Genomic DNA, 18,968 nt, shown 5'->3' with positions numbered 1-18,968 from the left:
AAATACAGCCGTAGTGGTAGTGAATGATGGTGTGACAGATAAGATACGACTAGCCAGAGGGACAAGGCAAGGATGTCCGCTCTCACCAGTCCTATTTGTAATGGTAATGGAATTATTGGCGAATGCAATACGAGAAGATGAGGAGATTGAAGGAATAGGTAGTATGAAAGAAATTAAATTGAATATGTTTGCAGACGACACGTTGTTGACGATAAAAAATCCAATAGAGAAGATGGGGAGAATTAAACAGCAACTGAGAGAATTTGAGGATATTACGGGGTTAAAAATAAATTGGTCTAAATCAGAATTGATGTTGTTTAATTATACTAAAAAGGAAGAGAAGGATTGGGAAGAAAAGGGAAGAGAAATGAGAGTTAAGAATCAGATTAGATATTTGGGAATAAAAATTACGCAGAAGCTAGAGAGTTTAGAGAAAGAGAATTTAAATGTGTTAAAAAAAGAGATTTTAGCAAAATTGGAAAAATATCAAAGGTTAAATTTATCTTGGTTTGGAAGAATAGCATTAATAAAAATGAAGATTTTAGCAAAGATTAATTTTGTGTTCAGGATGCTACCAATAAAAATTTCAGAATTAGAGCTAAAAAGTTGGCAAAGGATTATAAATAATTATTGTAATGGTGATAAGAAAGCGAGGGTAAATAAAAGTAAATGGTATTTGAGCCAAAAAAAGGGAGGATTGGGTCTCCCGAATATTAAATTATATTATGTAGCTAATAGATTAAGATATATAGTGGAGGCAATTACAGGATTAGGGGAATTAGATTGGATGGAAGAAAAAATTACGAGTAATATAGAGACTAATTTGGAAAATGTATTTTTTATGGAAGGGAAAAAAAAATGGGTGGAAAGTATAAATAACCCGCTTTTGAGGTCTCACTGGGAAATTTGGAGTAAATATAAAGGGGAGCTGCTTCCAAGCAGCTCTCCTTTGTCACCGGTAATAATGTTGAAGAATTTCCCGGAGGAATTAAAGAGTAGATTAAGTAAAGTTTTAATAGAAAAAAATAAAATGAAATTAAGGGATTGGTTAAGAGGAATGAGTACAAGAGAGGATATGGAAGAGGTTTTGAAGGATAAAAAATTAACTTGGTTAAATTATAGGCAATTAGAACAGTGGACTAAAAAGTGGGTAAGAGATAATGGAGATTGTAGAGAATTAACAAAGTTTGAGGAACTAATAGTTAAGAAAGATAATGAAAGGGAGAAAAGAACAGTGTTAAAAGGGTTGATGAGTGAAATATACAGAATATTGGTGGAGAAAGGGACGGTGGATAATTCGGGTAAAATGGTTTGGGAGGCAGATTTGAAGGTACAAATAGGACAACAGGGTTGGGAGGGATTATGGAAACAAAGAGCGTTGAGAAATATGTCAGTAAGAATAAAAGAGAATTATTTTAACATTGTATGGAGGTGGTACCTAACTCCGGTTAGATTGAATAAGATAAACAGTCAGCAATCAGAAAATTGTTGGAGAGGTTGTGGGGTTAAAGGAACGTATTTGCATATGTGGTGGGAATGTAACTATGTTCAGAAATTGTGGAAGATGGTGTTTTTGGAGATTGAAGAAATTGTGGAAATGAAGATAGAACGAACACCAAAAGTTGCATTGCTGTCACTATTTGAAGAAGATTTTAAATGTAAAAAGGAAATTAAGGAACTGATAACGAATTTGTTGACTGCAGCAAGATTGATTGTAGCTAGGAACTGGAAGATTCAAGGGGAATATTCTATTGAAGAATGGTATAAAGAAGTATGGGATATAGCTATTAATGATAAATTGACAAGTAATATTAAATGGAGAAGAGGTATAGCTAAATCAAATGATTTTGAAGGAATTTGGAAACAGTTCCTAATATTTGTGTTTTCTAAAGGAAGTGGGAAACCACCAGCAGAAGAAAGTATGAGATTCTGGAATCAGGAATGAGATCCCGAGGTGGGGGGTGCACTGTAGGTGTATTGATTATGTTATTAAGATAAGATATTATGTATTCAATATTTCAACATTATGTAGTATGTTGTTGTTGTTGTTTTTTATGTGAAAATGAAATTTGTATGTTTAAGTATTGTAGAAAAATAAAAATTTATATAAAAAAAAGAAGAAGCAGGACTTCTGCCTAGGATGGGACTTCCGGTCCAAAGGGGGTGGGGCACCTTTCAGTGGGCGTGGTTTAAAAGTTTGGTGGATGGTCATACTTATCCTACTGCCAGAGGCCTATTAATATACATTATAGTTTTGTTACTTTGTGTGGAGCCTTAAACAGTTGTGGTTGCCTTGGTTATGGTGGCTTATGAATGGGAGCTTTAGGCTGTTTAAAATGTTGAGGGTGAGAAGTTACCTTTGTTTTGATTGGTCAGGTGGGTCAACAAAGATCATTGGCAATTGGGAGTTCTGTGAGGTCAAGGAGAGTCAGTTAAGAAACCGTGGTGAGCGGGACAACAGAGTGGGTTGAGGTTGCAGGTGAAGGGACCAGTGCTTGGAGCTGGGAGAGAGGAAAGCCAGGCTGAGGGAGCTGCTCTGGAGGAAGACGTGGAATAGGAGCTGGTGGCTGTGAAGTGGCGATCTTTCAGGCAGGCAGCAGAGCCCAGCATCAGGCGTCAAAGGCCTGCCCAGAAGGAGTTTCAGTCAGTGATCCCAGTCAGGGATCATCATCCCAAAAGCCAGAGAGAACAGGAAGGACTGAAGGCAGAGGAGGGCTGCAGAGCTGTATCCATTCCTAGTTATGAGGCATTGGCTAGGATGGAATTTAGGGGAAACTGGATTGTTAAGGGGGGAGAGAGAGCTTATGAGCAGGGAAGACTCTCTTATTTAGTATTGTAGCCAATGATATTTAGTTCAAGTAAGTTTAGGCATTCCCATCCTGTAGTTTGAATAACACACTATCCCTTTATTTACAAAATATGCCTTAATAAGTCTAAACTGACCTTAGTGTTGGTTCTCATCCCATGGCAACGCCTCTTTTACCAAGTTGCCAGGAGGTTTTAAAGGATTCTAAGCGAATTGGTGGCAGCAGTAAAGGGTCAACTTGTGGACCTATTAAGTTATAGTGGCAGGGAGTTCCTTAGGCCCAGAAATATAAACATTGGAAGAAGAAGAAGAAGAAGAAGAAGAAGAAGAAGAAGAAGAAGAAGAAGAAGAAGAAGAAGAAGAAGAAGAAGAAGAAGATCCATAGGTGGGATTGTTTCCTTACAGGGATACCCAAGTTAAGTGAAGGCTGAGCCTCCTCCCACAGATGGTGGTAGAGTGGGCATTAAATTCTCCATACAAGGTGGTAGAGTTGGGAGCAAATTCCCACAGCGATGAATAATTAAACACAAATATCCTATAGAGTTGTAAAGAAACATAAAACTTGAGAAACATGCAAGAAGTCCTTGTGTGTTCTTGTGTAACTAAGCATTCAGATATGGCTAAATCCAATCCAACAAGAAAAGAAAGCTACAGCCTTCAATAACTAATTCAAGACTGAAACATTCTAAGTCTCCTGTAGATGCAAAAAAGAAAAAAAAAATGCTCCAAGAAGTAAGTCCCAATAGGAGGCCTGTCTGGTAATTTGTTTCAGATGCCCCTATTAATGGGGGAAACTAATTTCTATCCCCAACAGCTGAAAATGAAAACCTATCACAAAGGTGACAAGACAAATCCTCATTTACTAGGGGTGTGCACAGACCCCCCGCTCCGCTTCACTTGCAGATCCGCCATTTTCCGGATCGGGCCGCTCCGCCCCGCCCCCGCTCCGCCCACTTCCGCTCCGCTCCGCCCGGAGCTCCGGATCCGGATCCGGAGCTCCGTTTCCCCCCCCCATAGGCTTGCATTGAAAGCTAAAAAATTATACAACTTTTTTTCTGTTCAAGTTAGAAACCTCATGTTTGGCACCATGACACCTCATGGGGATATACACACGCATGCCAAGTTTCAAAGCAATCCCATCATCCCCTGATTTTTGGCGAATTTTTGAAAATCGGGCACCCCACACACAACATCCCTGCGAGGTGGGCAGGGGAGGAGGGAGGGAAGGCAGGCAGGCATGCAGCTGGCATTTCTGGGGGCATAAGGAAGTGAGCCAAGGATAAGCCAGTAATGCATATAAAATGGAATAAATCAATCAATAAACAAAGGAGGGGTGGAATTAAAAGCAGCAGTGTTGCTCAATAAACAACAAGAAGAACTTTTTTTAAAAGGCTATATCTGTCTTTTACCAGCAATAGGGGGACGTGCCCGGGGGAGGGGGAAGTAGCTGCCAGTTCAAGACACTGACAGCCACAGCTCTGAGAAGAAGTAAAACGCTCACTTCGACTCAGAACAGGCATTGCTCCACCACTGAAAAGTGACCATTCACTTCAACTCATGATAGGCATTGCTCCACCGTTTTACTCTCTTTGGAAGGCTCTAATGGCCTTCCAGTGCAGGAGAGAGTGGGGGCACGTCCACGATGAGATGCCCTAGGGGAGCTCATCCCCTTGCACCACATCGATTCAGTTGTTCCCCAAGGTTAGGGTGGGGAGCAGTGCTGTGTTTCTATCTCTTATTCTTGGCTTAGTATATGATTTCAGGTTGTGTTTGTGCATTTGGTGGGGCTACTGTGTTAAAAAACACGGGGAAAAGCCCGTTCAGATGAAGAAAGAGAAGTTTCCCAGAATCCCAAGTTACCTGTTTTGCCTATGCCCTCCTCCAACTTTGGGATCATCATGACCGGGAGCTGACTCTGCCCCTCAGCCCTTTGAAAAAGGTATTTTCCCCGCCGATTTTTAAAAAACGTCTAGCCCGCGACCCGTACGATGCAGAAAGTTGAGAGTGGTCTCAAAATGACCCCCATCCACGACTCTCTGTGCACAAGAATTTCCAGAACGATAGCTTAAACCCCCCCCCAGTTATCCCCGATTCTTTCCCTCAATGCAATCCTATGGGCGAAAAGCCGAAAACGCAGTTTGAGCCGCGCGGTTGACCCGATTTTCACAAAAATATAGCCCGCGACCCAGACAACGCAGAAAGTTGAGAGTGGTCTCAAAATGACCCCCATCCACGACTCTCTGTGCACAAGAATTTCCAGAACGATAGCTTCAAAAACAACGTAGTTATGCGCGATTATTTGCCGCAATGCAATCCTATGGCGAAATGTTTTCAAGATGGCGACCGGAGCGCTCCGCCTGAACTCGGAGCTCCGAAAAATGGGCGCTTCTCTTCGCCTTGCTTCTAGGGGGTCCGCGGTCCGCTCCTACTCCGCCTCTGGGTAAGGCGGAGCAGGCCAATCCGCTACTGCTTCTACGCTCCTAATCGGAGCGGAGCACATCCCTATCATTTACCACTAAGAAGACACAATAAAAAGGGATCCACAGTTCAGAATATTAGTGGTGTTTTGAAAGAGCACTTAAGAAATTTGTACCATATCATGAAAGATGGCTTGCAAAGGTACAGAATAGCAAGTTGGAAAACTGGATTTTAAAAAGGCATGAATATTTACTGTGGTCTCTGTACTATGCAAAATTAAATCTTTACAACCCCTCTAAATCACAACAGAATAAATACTTAAAAAGTACTAACAGCCTCAAGGATGATGAATATATCATCAAATATAGGAGTGTGTGTGTGTGTATGTGTGTGTGCGAGAGAGAGAGAGAGAGAGAGAGAGATTCAATTTTGAATTAGTTAACTGAATGCTGTAGCCTTTTTCCTTCCTGGACTGGATTCTGTCATAACTGAATATATTTATACATCAATAAAAATTAAAGTAAAAATCTTTGCAGCCCTGTAGTATGAGAAGATACATATCCCATCCATTAACTTGAGTTTCTTATCCCGCAAACTATTTGTCTTTTACATTTAACAACAACAAAAAACCTTCCCCAAAGACTCAATGTATTTTGTTGAAATAATGTGATACATGAAATCCACCTGTCATTTAAGTAGGAAAAGTAACTAGTTAACATGTTTCTTCCAGTTGCTCTAGGGCAAGCTTCTCCAACCTGGTGCCCTCGAGATGTTTTAGACTGCAACTTCCATCAGCCCAACTTCCATCACCAAAGGTAAGGAATTATGGGAGTCCAAAAACATATTTTTTTATTTTTTTATTTATTGCATTTCTATACCGCCCAATAGCCGAAGCTCTCTGGGCGGTATACAAAATTAAGACAATCAGATGGCCTTCTTAGACGAGGGTTTAGCCCGGTACGAGGCCTGGGCTCCCTGCTGTGCATGCAGATGATGCAAGGGGATCCCAGGGTCGGCGGCTTTTCCCGGCTGCTCGCTTCCTCCCAAGTAGCCGGGAGAAGTCGCGCACTGGGCACAGCCCTCTGTAGGAGTGCTGTGCCCATCGGCAAGGGAATTGTGGGTGGGGAGAGATGGGGGCCAGGGGGGAAAGAGCGGACCAGGCAGGAGAGATGGGGGGGAAGAGCGGAGCCAGGGTGGGGAGATTGTGGCTGTGCTGGTGGTGGAGGGGGCATCAAACATGGCAAGCGGGGGCGGTGAGCGGACGGGCGAGCAGGGGGGGCGAGCGAGTGGACAGATGGGAGGCGAGTAAGTGGGCAAGCGGGAGGGCAAGTGGGGGGCATCGGACATTGGGGGGAATCGGAGGCAGAGGGGAGCAGGGAACCCTTTTTTTTTAAAAAAAGACCCATCTTTCCGTTGGTGCGCTCCTGCCCACATGGCCCCTTTAACTTTTTGAAAAAAATGGAGGCTGCGACGGGGCTTTCCTTTCCCCATTGCGTCTGACGTCTGGATAGGCAGATTCAAAGGTAGGTCTAGCATGGCCCCAAGTATGAAACAACAGTATGAAACCATAATATAAAATACTTACATTTGAAACATTCTGTTGTTGCAACGTATGCTACTGGCAAACTCATGTTTTGTCCGAAATTGAGCATCCGCTTTACGAAGCCTAGAGGGCTGAAATGACCTGTGCTGTCTTAACAGGAACCTGGAAATATCTAAGGGTGCAAGCTTAGGAAATGAAGGCCCTACTGGCTTCATACCGGCATGTAAGCAACGTGGGCTGATTTGAGTTGTATGGGTCACATTTGAAAGCATGTAGAATTATGAGGTTTAGGTGATGAATATGGCGAATTATTTGCTTTGCTTAATTACAAGCACAATTCAACCCATATCTAGTACTTGCAATATTATTGGCAAACATATGTGGCTCAGAACAATGCTAAAAAAAGCCCCCAATTATGCTGATTTTGGTAAATGTGGTTATGTGAACGGTGTTTTAATCCTATCCTCATATGTAACTCCTTCTGTGAAGCCTACTTTAGCAGGATTTGATCATGATTTAGCATGTTTTTATTGTATTGTATTTTGTATCATTATGAGCCACCGTATATGGATTATATCCAAAAAGGTGACCCCAAAATACTCTTATCTATAATAGTAAAAGAGGACATCTGTCAGTGCCAAAGCTCCAAGACCATAAACTTTGGCATCTGAAACCCAGCATATGCATGTATACTAAGGGGACCATAATGGCATACACCTCAAGGTTATTGGGTTGTTAAAATGAACCAATGAATTTGTGTCTCTGTGTTGACTAAATTGGGTTCAGTGAGAAGGCTGACATTCCTGGGATTACCCCCCAAGGCTTGACCTCAGCCATTCCTACAGTGATCTCCACCTGCATCAGACTAGCTGGAGGTCTGCAGACCAGTTCCAGCAATTACATCATAAACCACACCCACTCTGAGTCCAACATTCCATACTTACCAGACACACTAACAAGACAGATACAAGACCATCAATTGTGGGGTAATGCCCCATTATCCCCTAGTGTATGACACCAGCTGGATGTGTCTGACCAGTTGCTCCATTTTTCTCCAGCTACAGAGGGCCAGGATGCCACAAGCAGAGAGTCGGAGTGAGGTTTCAGTGGGGAGGGGTGCTGCCGAGGCCTGCTTTCCTGTGGCTACCCCCTCCTGTTTGACATTAGTTGGACGTCTGGTGAACTGCCACGCCTCCTTCGTGGTCTCTGTGCGTCACCCATTATTGGCTCTGTGCGTGCGTGGAGCTTCTCTCGGAATTTTCCAAAACTAAGGATTGTTTTGGGTGGCAATCCTTCCCCCACCGTCTATTGCGCATGCATCGCTGGGTTCCTGCCTTTCCCTCAGTGCTCCTTTGACTGAGTAGTGGTTAGCTTCTCTGGATATTCCTTCCATCCTAGATAAGGAATTAGGAAGGATTGTTGAGATTTTTTCCCTTCATAACCGTTTGTTTACTGTTTATTGTTAAAAAACTTTTTAAAAAAAGTTACATAGAGTTAAGATTAGTTTGGTCCTTTGCCTCCATGGAGGCGCATGGCGCTCTGCGCTCCTTTCCCCAAGTGCCAACTAGGGATGTGCTCCGCTTCTAATCGGACCGGCGAATTAGAAGTGGAGCGGGGGGCTTCGCCTGCCCTTAAGGCGGAGGCGAAGAGGATTGGGGGGCCGGCGGAGCGTGGCGAAGAGGATCGAGGTGAAGGCGGATCCTTCGCCTTGATCCGGAGCTCCGCCGGAAAGGTAAGTGGAGTTTACCGGGACCTGCTGCTGTCGCTGTCACCCATGGAGCGACAGCGGCAGGGCCCATAACCCCCCACCCCGCCCTCCTCTCCCTTACCTGCGTCTGTCCGTGGTCCGTCAGGTTCTTCAGTTGAGCCCGGGGTTCAACCAGAACTTCCTGGTTGAACCGTGGGCTCAATTGAAAAAGCGGACAGACCGCGGACGGACGCAGGTAAAGCCCCCTCCCCCTTGGTCCCTTACCGGGCTCTGCCGCCGTCCTCCTCTCCCTTACCTGCGTCCGTCCACGGTCCGTCAGGTTCTTCAATTGAGCCCGGGGTTCAACCAGGAAATTTGAGCCCTGCCACTCAGAGCCCCACTTTTCCTTACCTGGGGCAAGTAGGAGTGGGAGCTCACCAGACGTCTGGCTACAGTCAAACAGGTGGGGGCAGCCTCAGGAAACCTGTTCTCGGCATCAGCATTCCCCACTGGAATGTCACTGCAGAAAAGTGGCAGAACTGGTCAGCAGACCTCCAGGTTTGCGTCACAAGAGCGAAGAATTGAAGAAATTGAAGCATCTCAGCTTTCTGACTCACCTCATGCTAGCTCCAAGCCCTGCCACGAAGATGCCCACCTTCTCTTAACTGGGGCAAGTTGGAGTGGGAGCTCACCAGACGTCCAGCTAAAGTCAAACAGCCTCAGGAAACCTGTCCTCGGCATCACCACTCCCCACTGGAATCTCACTCCAACTCTCTGGCTGTGGCATTGTGGCCCTGTGTAGCTGCAGAAAAGTGGAGCAACTGGTCAGCAGACGTCCAGGTTTGTGTTACACGAGGAGAGAACTTTAGAAATGGAGGCATCACAGCTTTCTCCTCCATCTCATGCTAGCCCCAAGCCCTGCCACTCAGAGCCCCACTTTTCCTTACCTGGGGCAAGTAGGAGTAGCAGATCACCAGATGTCTGCCTACAGTCAAACAGGTGGGGGCAGCCTCAGGAAACCTGTCCTCGGCATCAGCACTCCCCACTGAAATGTCGCGCCAACTCTCTGGCTGTGGCATCGTGGCCCTCTGTAGCTGCAGAAAAGTGGAGCAACTGGTCAGCAGACGCCCAGGATTGTGTTACAGGAGGAGAGAACTTCAGAAATAGGGTCATCTGAGCTTTCTGCCCCACTTCGTGCTAGCTCCAAGCCCTGCCACTCAGAGCCCCAATTTTCGCTTACCTGGGTCAAGTAGGAGTGAGAGCATACCAGACGTGCGGCTAACATCAAACTGGTGGGGGCTGTCCTCGGCATCAGCACTCCCCATTGAAATATCGCTCCAACTCTCTGGCTGTGGCATCGTGGCCCTCTGTAGCTACAGAAAAGTGGAGCAACTGGTCAGCAGATGTCCAGGATTGTGTTACAGGAGGAGAGAACTTCAGAAATGGGGTCATCTGAGCTTTCTGCCCCACGTCATGCTAGCTCCAAGCCCTGCCATTAAGAGCCCGACTTTCCTTCCTGAGGCTGTTTGACTTTAGCCGGACATCTGGTCAGCTCCCACTCCTACTTGCCCCAGATAAGAAAAGTGAGGTTCTGAGTGGCAAGGCTTGGAGCTAACATGAGGTGGGGCACTAACCTGAGAGGACCCCATTTCTGAAGTTCTCGCCTCGTGTAACACAAACCTGGACGGCTGCTGACCAGTTGGTCCACTTTTCTGCAGCTACAGAGGGCCACGATGCCACAGCCAGAGAGTTGGAGTGAGATTCCAGTGGGGAGTGGTGATGCTGAGGACAGGCTTCCTGAGGCTGCCTCCACCTGTTTGACTGCAGCCAGACGTCTGGTGAGCTCCCACTCCTACTTGCCCCAGGTAAGGAAAATGGGGCTCTGAGTGGCAGGGCTTTGGGTTAGCATGAGGTAGAGCAAAAAGCTGTGATGCCTCCATCTCTCATGTAACACGAACCTGGATGTCTGTTGACCAGTTGCTCCATTTTTCTGCAGCTAAAGAGGGCCACGATGCCACAGCCAGAGAGTTGGAGTGACATTTCAGTGGGGAGTGGTGATGCCGAGGACTGGTTTCCTGAGGCTGCACCCACCTGTTTGACGTTAGCCGGACGTCTGGTGAGCTCCCACTCCTACTTGCCCCAGGTAAGGAAAGTGGGGTTCTGAGTGGCAGGGCTTGGAGCTAGCTTGAGGTGGGGCAGAAAGCTGAGAGGACCCATTTCTGAAGTTCTCTCCTCGTGTAACAAAAACACGGAGTGCTGCTGACCGGATGCTCCACTTTTCTGCAGCTACTGAGGGCCACGATGCCACAGCCAGAGAGTTGGAGTGACATTTCAGTGGGGAGTGGTGATGCCGAGGACAGGTTTCCTGAGGCTGTTTGACTTTAGCCGGACGTCTGGTGAGCTCCCACTCCTACTTGGCCCAGGTAAGGAAAGTGGGGCTCTGAGTGGCAGGGCTTTGGGTTAGCATGAGGAAGAGCAGAAAGCTGTGATGCCTCCATATCTTACATACTCCCCTCATGTAACACGAACCTGGATGTCTGTTGACCAGTTGCTCCACTTTTCTGCAGCTACAGAGGGCCGCGATGCCACAGCCAGTGAGTTGGAGTGACATTTCAGTGGAGAGTGGTGATGCCGAGGACTGGTTTCCTGAGGCTGTTTGACTTTAGCCGGAGGTCTGGTGAGCTCCCACTCCTACTTGCCCCAGGTAAGGAAAGTGAGGTTCTGAGTGGCAGGGCTTGGAGCTAGCAAGAGGTGTGGCAGAAAGCTGAGAGGATCCCTTTCTGAAGTTCTCTCCTCGCGTAACAAAAATCTGGATGGCTGTTGACCAGTTGCTCCATTTTTCTGCAGCTACAGAGGGCCACGATGCCACAGCCAGAGAGTTGGAGTGACATTTCAGTGGGGAGTGGTGATGCCGAGGACAAGTTTGCTGAGGCTGCACCCACCTGTTTGACTTTAGCCGGACGTCTGGTGAGCTCCCACTCCTACTTGGCCCAGGTAAAAGAAAGTGGGGCTCTGAGTGGTAGGGCTTGGGGCCAGCATGAGATGGAGAAGAAAGCTGAGATGACCCCACAAACTCAAACCTGGACGTTTGCTGACCAGTTGCTCAACTTTTCTGCATCTACACAGGGCCACGATGCCACCGGCAGACAGTTGGAGTGAGATTTCACTGGGGAGTGGTGATGCTGAGGATAGATTTCCTGAGGGTGCCCCCTCCAGTTTAACGTTAGCCGGACGTCTGGTGAGCTCCCACTCCTACTTGGCCCAGGTAAAAGAAAGTGGGGCTCTGAGTGGTAGGGCTTGGGGCCAGCATGAGATGGAGAAGAAAGCTGAGATGACCCCATTTATGAAGTTCTCTCCACGTGTAACAGAAACCTGGACGTCTGCTGACCGGTTGCTCCACTTTTCTGCAGCTACAGAGGGCCACGATGCCACAGCCAGAGAGTTGGAGTGACATTTCAGTGGGGAGTGGTGATGCCGAGGACTGGTTTCCTGAGGCTGTTTGACTTTAGCCGGACGTCTGGTGAGCTCCCACTCCTACTTGGCCCAGGTAAAAGAAAGTGGGGCTCTGAGCGGCAGGGCATGGGGCTAGCATGAGATGGAGAAGAAAGCTGAGATGCCTCCATTTCTGAAGTTCTCTCCTTGTGTAACACAAACCTGGACGTCTGCTGACCGGTTGCTCCACTTTTCTGCAGCTACAGAGGGCCACGATGCCACCGGCAGACAGTTGGAGTGAGATTTCACTGGGGAGTGGTGATGCTGAGGATAGATTTCCTGAGGGTGCCCCCACCAGTTTGACGTTAGCTGGACGTCTGGTGAGCTCCCACTCCTACTTGGCCCAGGTAAAAGAAAGTGGGGCTCTGAGTTGCAGGGCTTGGGGCCAGCATGAGTTGGAGAAGAAAGCTGAGATGACCCCATTTCTGAAGTTCTCTCCTTGTGTAACACAAACCTGGAGTCTGCTGACCGATTGCTCCACTTTTCTGCAGCTACAGAGGGCCACGATGCCACAGCCAGAGAGTTGGAGTGACATTTCAGTGGAGCGTGGTGATGCCGAGGACTGGTTTCCTGAGGCTGTTTCACTTTAGCCGGACGTCTGGTGAGCTCCCACTCCTACTTGCCCCAGGTAAGGAAAGTGGGGCACTGAGTGGCAGGGCTTTGGGTTAGCATGAGGTAGAGCAGAAAGCTGTGATGCCTCCATATCTTATATACTCCCCTCATGTAACACGAACCTGGATGTCTGCTGACCGGATGCTCCACTTTTCTGCAGCTACAGAAGGCCACGATGCCACAGCAAGAGAGTTGGAGTGACATTTCAGTGGGGAGTGGTGATGTCGAGGACTGGTTTCCTGAGGCTGCACCCACATGCTTGACTTTAGCCGAACGTCTGGTGAGCTCCCACTCCTACTTGCCCTAGGTAAGGAAAGTGGGGTTCTGAGTGGCAGGGCTTGGAGCTAGCTTGAGGTGGGGCAGAAAGCACTGATGACCCTATTTCTGAAGTTCTCTCCTCCTGTAACACAAACCTGGACCTCTGCTGAACGGTTGCTCCACTTTTCTGCAGCTACAGAGGGCCACGATGCCACAGCCAGAGAGTTGGAGTGACATTTCAGTGGAGAGTGGTGATGCCGAGGACAGGTTTCCTGAGGCTGTTTGACTTTAGCCGGACGTCTGGTGAGGACCCACTCCTACTTGGCCCAGGGAAAAGGAAGTGGGGCTCTGAGTGGCATTGCTTGGGGCTAGCATGAGATGGAGAAGAAAGCTGAGATGACCCCACAAACTCAAACCTGGACGTTTGCTGACCAGTTGCTCAACTTTTCTGCAGCTACAGAGGGCCACAATGCCACCGGCAGACAGTTGGAGTGAGATTTCACTGGGGAGTGGTGATGCTGAGGATAGATTTCCTGAGGGTGCCCCCACCAGTTTGACGTTAGCTGGACGTCTGGTGAGCTCCCACTCCTACTTGGCCCAGGTAAAAGAAAGTGGGGCTCTGAGTTGCAGGGCTTGGGGCCAGCATGAGATGGAGAAGAAAGCTGAGATGACCCCATTTCTGAAGTTCTCTCCTTGTGTAACACAAACCTGGACGTCTGCTGACCGGTTGCTCCACTTTTCTGCAGCTACAGAGGGCCACGATGCCACAGCCAGAGAGTTGGAGTGACATTTCAGTGGAGAGTGGTGATGCCGAGGACTGGTTTCCTGAGGCTGTTTCACTTTAGCCGGACGTCTGGTGAGCTCCCACTCCTACTTGCCCCAGGTAAGGAAAGTGGGGCACTGAGTGGCAGGGCTTTGGGTTAGAATGAGGTAGAGCAGAAAGCTGTGATGCCTCCATATCTTATATACTCCCCTCATGTAACACGAACCTGGATGTCTGTTGACCAGTTGCTCCATTTTTCTGCAGCTTCAGAGGGCCACGATGCCACAGCCAGAGAGTTGGAGTGACATTTCAGTGGGGAGTGGTGATGCCGAGGACTGGTTTCCTGAGGCTGCCCCCACATGCTTGACTTTAGCCGGACGTCTGGTGATCTCCCACTCCTACTTGCCCCAGGTAAGGAAAGTGGGGCACTGAGTGGCAGGGCTTTGGGTTAGCATAAGGTAGAGCAGAAAGCTGTGATGCCTCCATATCTTATATACTCCCCTCATGTAACACGAACCTGGATGTCTGCTGAACGGATGCTCCACTTTTCTGCAGCTACAGAGGGCCACGATGCCACAGCCAGAGAGTTGGAGTGACATTTCAGTGGGGAGTGGTGATGTCGAGGACTGGTTTCCTGAGGCTGCACCCACCTGTATGACTTTAACCGGACGTCTGGTGAGCTCCCACTCCTACTTGCCCCAGGTAAGGAAAGTGGGGCACTGAGTGGCAGGGCTTTGGGTTAGCATGAGGTAGAGCAGAAAGCTGTGATGCCTCCATATCTTATATACTCCCCTCATGTAACACGAACCTGGATGTCTGTTGACCAGTTGCTCCATTTTTCTGCAGCTTCAGAGGGCCACGATGCCACAGCCAGAGAGTTGGAGTGACATTTCAGTGGGGAGTGGTGATGCCGAGGACTGGTTTCCTGAGGCTGCCCCCACATGCTTGACTTTAGCCAGTCGTCTTGTGATCTCCCACTCCTACTTGCCCCAGGTAAGGAAAGTGGGGCACTGAGTGGCAGGGCTTTGGGTTAGCATGAGGTAGAGCAGAAAGCTGGGATGCCTCCATATCTTATATACTCCCCTCATGTAACACGAACCTGGATGTCTGCTGACCGGATGCTCCACTTTTCTGCAGCTACAGAGGGCCACGATGCCACAGCCAGAGAGTTGGAGTGACATTTCAGTGGGGAGTGGTTATGTCGAGGACTGGTTTCCTGAGGCTGCCCCCACATGCTTGACTTTAGCCGGACGTCTGGTGAGCTCCCACTCCTACTTGCCCCAGGTAAGGAAAGTGGGGTTCTGAGTGGCAGGGCTTGGAGCTAGCTTGAGGTGGGGCAGAAAGCACTGATGACCCTATTTCTGAAGTTCTCTCCTCCTGTAACACAAACCTGGACCTCTGCTGAACGGTTGACCACTTTTCTGCAGCTACAGAGGGCCACGATGCCACAGCCAGAGAGTTGGAGTGACATTTCAGTGGAGAGTGGTGATGCCGAGGACAGGTTTCCTGAGGCTGTTTGACTTTAGCCGGACGTCTGGTGAGGACCCACTCCTACAAGGCCCAGGTAAAAGGAAGTGGGGCTCTGAGTGGCATTGCTTGGGGCTAGCATGAGATGGAGAAGAAAGCTGAGATGACCCCACAAACTCAAACCTGGACGTTTGCTGACCAGTTGCTCAACTTTTCTGCATCTACACAGGGCCACGATGCCACCGGCAGACAGTTGGAGTGAGATTTCACTGGGGAGTGGTGATGCTGAGGATAGATTTCCTGAGGGTGCCCCCACCAGTTTGACGTTAGCTGGACGTCTGGTGAGCTCCCACTCCTACTTGGCCCAGGTAAAAGAAAGTGGGGCTCTGAGTTGCAGGGCTTGGGGCCAGCATGAGTTGGAGAAGAAAGCTGAGATGACCCCATTTCTGAAGTTCTCTCCTTGTGTAACACAAACCTGGACGTCTGCTGACCGGTTGCTCCACTTTTCTGCAGCTACAGAGGGCCACGATGCCACAGCCAGAGAGTTGGAGTGACATTTCAGTGGAGAGTGGTGATGCCGAGGACTGGTTTCCTGAGGCTGTTTCACTTTAGCCGGACGTCTGGTGAGCTCCCACTCCTACTTGCCCCAGGTAAGGAAAGTGGGGCACTGAGTGGCAGGGCTTTGGGTTAGAATGAGGTAGAGCAGAAAGCTGTGATGCCTCCATATCTTATATACTCCCCTCATGTAACACGAACCTGGATGTCTGTTGACCAGTTGCTCCATTCTTCTGCAGCTTCAGAGGGCCACGATGCCACAGCCAGAGAGTTGGAGTGACATTTCAGTGGGGAGTGGTGATGCCGAGGACTGGTTTCCTGAGGCTGCCCCCACATGCTTGACTTTAGCCGGACGTCTGGTGATCTCCCACTCCTACTTGCCCCAGGTAAGGAAAGTGGGGCACTGAGTGGCAGGGCTTTGGGTTAGCATAAGGTAGAGCAGAAAGCTGTGATGCCTCCATATCTTATATACTCCCCTCATGTAACACGAACCTGGATGTCTGCTGACCGGATGCTCCACTTTTCTGCAGCTACAGAGGGCCACGATGCCACAGCCAGAGAGTTGGAGTGACATTTCAGTGGGGAGTGGTGATGTCGAGGACTGGTTTCCTGAGGCTGCACCCACCTGTATGACTTTAACCGGACGTCTGGTGAGCTCCCACTCCTACTTGCCCCAGGTAAGGAAAGTGGGGCACTGAGTGGCAGGGCTTTGGGTTAGCATGAGGTAGAGCAGAAAGCTGTGATGCCTCCATATCTTATATACTCCCCTCATGTAACACGAACCTGGATGTCTGTTGACCAGTTGCTCCATTTTTCTGCAGCTTCAGAGGGCCACGATGCCACAGCCAGAGAGTTGGAGTGACATTTCAGTGGGGAGTGGTGATGCCGAGGACTGGTTTCCTGAGGCTGCCCCCACATGCTTGACTTTAGCCAGTCGTCTTGTGATCTCCCACTCCTACTTGCCCCAGGTAAGGAAAGTGGGGCACTGAGTGGCAGGGCTTTGGGTTAGCATGAGGTAGAGCAGAAAGCTGGGATGCCTCCATATCTTATATACTCCCCTCATGTAACACGAACCTGGATGTCTGCTGACCGGATGCTCCACTTTTCTGCAGCTACAGAGGGCCACGATGCCACAGCCAGAGAGTTGGAGTGACATTTCAGTGGGGAGTGGTTATGTCGAGGACTGGTTTCCTGAGGCTGCCCCCACATGCTTGACTTTAGCCGGACGTCTGGTGAGCTCCCACTCCTACTTGCCCCAGGTAAGGAAAGTGGGGTTCTGAGTGGCAGGGCTTGGAGCTAGCTTGAGGTGGGGCAGAAAGCACTGATGACCCTATTTCTGAAGTTCTCTCCTCCTGTAACACAAACCTGGACCTCTGCTGAACGGTTGACCACTTTTCTGCAGCTACAGAGGGCCACGATGCCACAGCCAGAGAGTTGGAGTGACATTTCAGTGGAGAGTGGTGATGCCGAGGACAGGTTTCCTGAGGCTGTTTGACTTTAGCCGGACGTCTGGTGAGGACCCACTCCTACAAGGCCCAGGTAAAAGGAAGTGGGGCTCTGAGTGGCATTGCTTGGGGCTAGCATGAGATGGAGAAGAAAGCTGAGATGACCCCACAAACTCAAACCTGGACGTTTGCTGACCAGTTGCTCAACTTTTCTGCATCTACACAGGGCCACGATGCCACCGGCAGACAGTTGGAGTGAGATTTCACTGGGGAGTGGTGATGCTGAGGATAGATTTCCTGAGGGTGCCCCCACCAGTTTGACGTTAGCTGGACGTCTGGTGAGCTCCCACTCCTACTTGGCCCAGGTAAAAGAAAGTGGGGCTCTGAGTTGCAGGGCTTGGGGCCAGCATGAGTTGGAGAAGAAAGCTGAGATGACCCCATTTCTGAAGTTCTCTCCTTGTGTAACACAAACCTGGACGTCTGCTGACCGATTGCTCCACTTTTCTGCAGCTACAGAGGGCCACGATGCCACAGCCAGAGAGTTGGAGTGACATTTCAGTGGAGCGTGGTGATGCCGCGGACTGGTTTCCTGAGGCTGTTTCACTTTAGCCGGACGTCTGGTGAGCTCCCACTCCTACTTGCCCCAGGTAAGGAAAGTGGGGCACTGAGTGGCAGGGCTTTGGGTTAGCATGAGGTAGAGCAGAAAGCTGTGATGCCTCCATATCTTATATACTCCCCTCATGTAACACGAACCTGGATGTCTGTTGACCAGTTGCTCCATTTTTCTGCAGCTTCAGAGGGCCACGATGCCACAGCCAGAGAGTTGGAGTGACATTTCAGTGGGGAGTGGTGATGCCGAGGACTGGTTTCCTGAGGCTGCCCCCACATGCTTGACTTTAGCCGGACGTCTGGTGATCTCCCACTCCTACTTGCCCCAGGTAAGGAAAGTGGGGCACTGAGTGGCAGGGCTTTGGGTTAGCATAAGGTAGAGCAGAAAGCTGTGATGCCTCCATATCTTATATACTCCCCTCATGTAACACGAACCTGGATGTCTGCTGACCGGATGCTCCACTTTTCTGCAGCTACAGAGGGCCACGATGCCACAGCCAGAGAGTTGGAGTGACATTTCAGTGGGGAGTGGTGATGTCGAGGACTGGTTTCTTGAGGCTGCACCCACCTGTATGACTTTAACCGGACGTCTGGTGAGCTCCCACTCCTACTTGCCCCAGGTAAGGAAAGTGGGGTTCTGAGTGGCAGGGCTTGGAGCTAGCTTGAGGTGGGGCAGAAAGCACTGATGACCCTATTTCTGAAGTTCTCTCCTCCTGTAACACAAACCTGGACCTCTGCTGAACGGTTGACCACTTTTCTGCAGCTACAGAGGGCCACGATGCCACAGCCAGAGAGTTGGAGTGACATTTCAGTGGAGAGTGGTGATGCCGAGGACTGGTTTCCTGAGGCAGCACCCACCTGTTTGACTTTAGCCGGACGTCTGGTGACCTCCCACTCCTACTTGCCCCAGGTAAGGAAAGTGGGGCACTGAGTGGCAGGGCTTTGGGTTAGCATGAGGTAGAGCAGAAAGCTGTGATGCCTCCATATCTTATATACTCCCCTCATGTAACACGAACCTGGATGTCTGTTGACCAGTTGCTCCATTTTTCTGCAGCTACAGAGGGCCACGATGCCACAGCCAGAGAGTTGGAGTGACATTTCAGTGGGGAGTGGTGATGCCGAGGACTGGTTTCCTGAGGCTGCCCCCACATGCTTGACTTTAGCCGGACGTCTGGTGAGCTCCCACTCCTACCTGCCCCAGGTAAGGAAAGTGGGGCACTGAGTGGCAGGGCTTTGGGTTAGCATGAGGTAGAGCAGAAAGCTGAGATGCCTCCATATCTTATATACTCCCCTCATGTAACATGAACTTGGAT

The sequence above is a fragment of the Elgaria multicarinata genome, chromosome 2, assembly GCF_023053635.1.
Source record: "Elgaria multicarinata webbii isolate HBS135686 ecotype San Diego chromosome 2, rElgMul1.1.pri, whole genome shotgun sequence".
Classification (NCBI taxonomy): domain Eukaryota; kingdom Metazoa; phylum Chordata; class Lepidosauria; order Squamata; family Anguidae; genus Elgaria; species Elgaria multicarinata.
The sequence above is the reverse complement of the archived record's forward strand: the minus strand, read 5'-3'. Positions refer to the sequence as shown.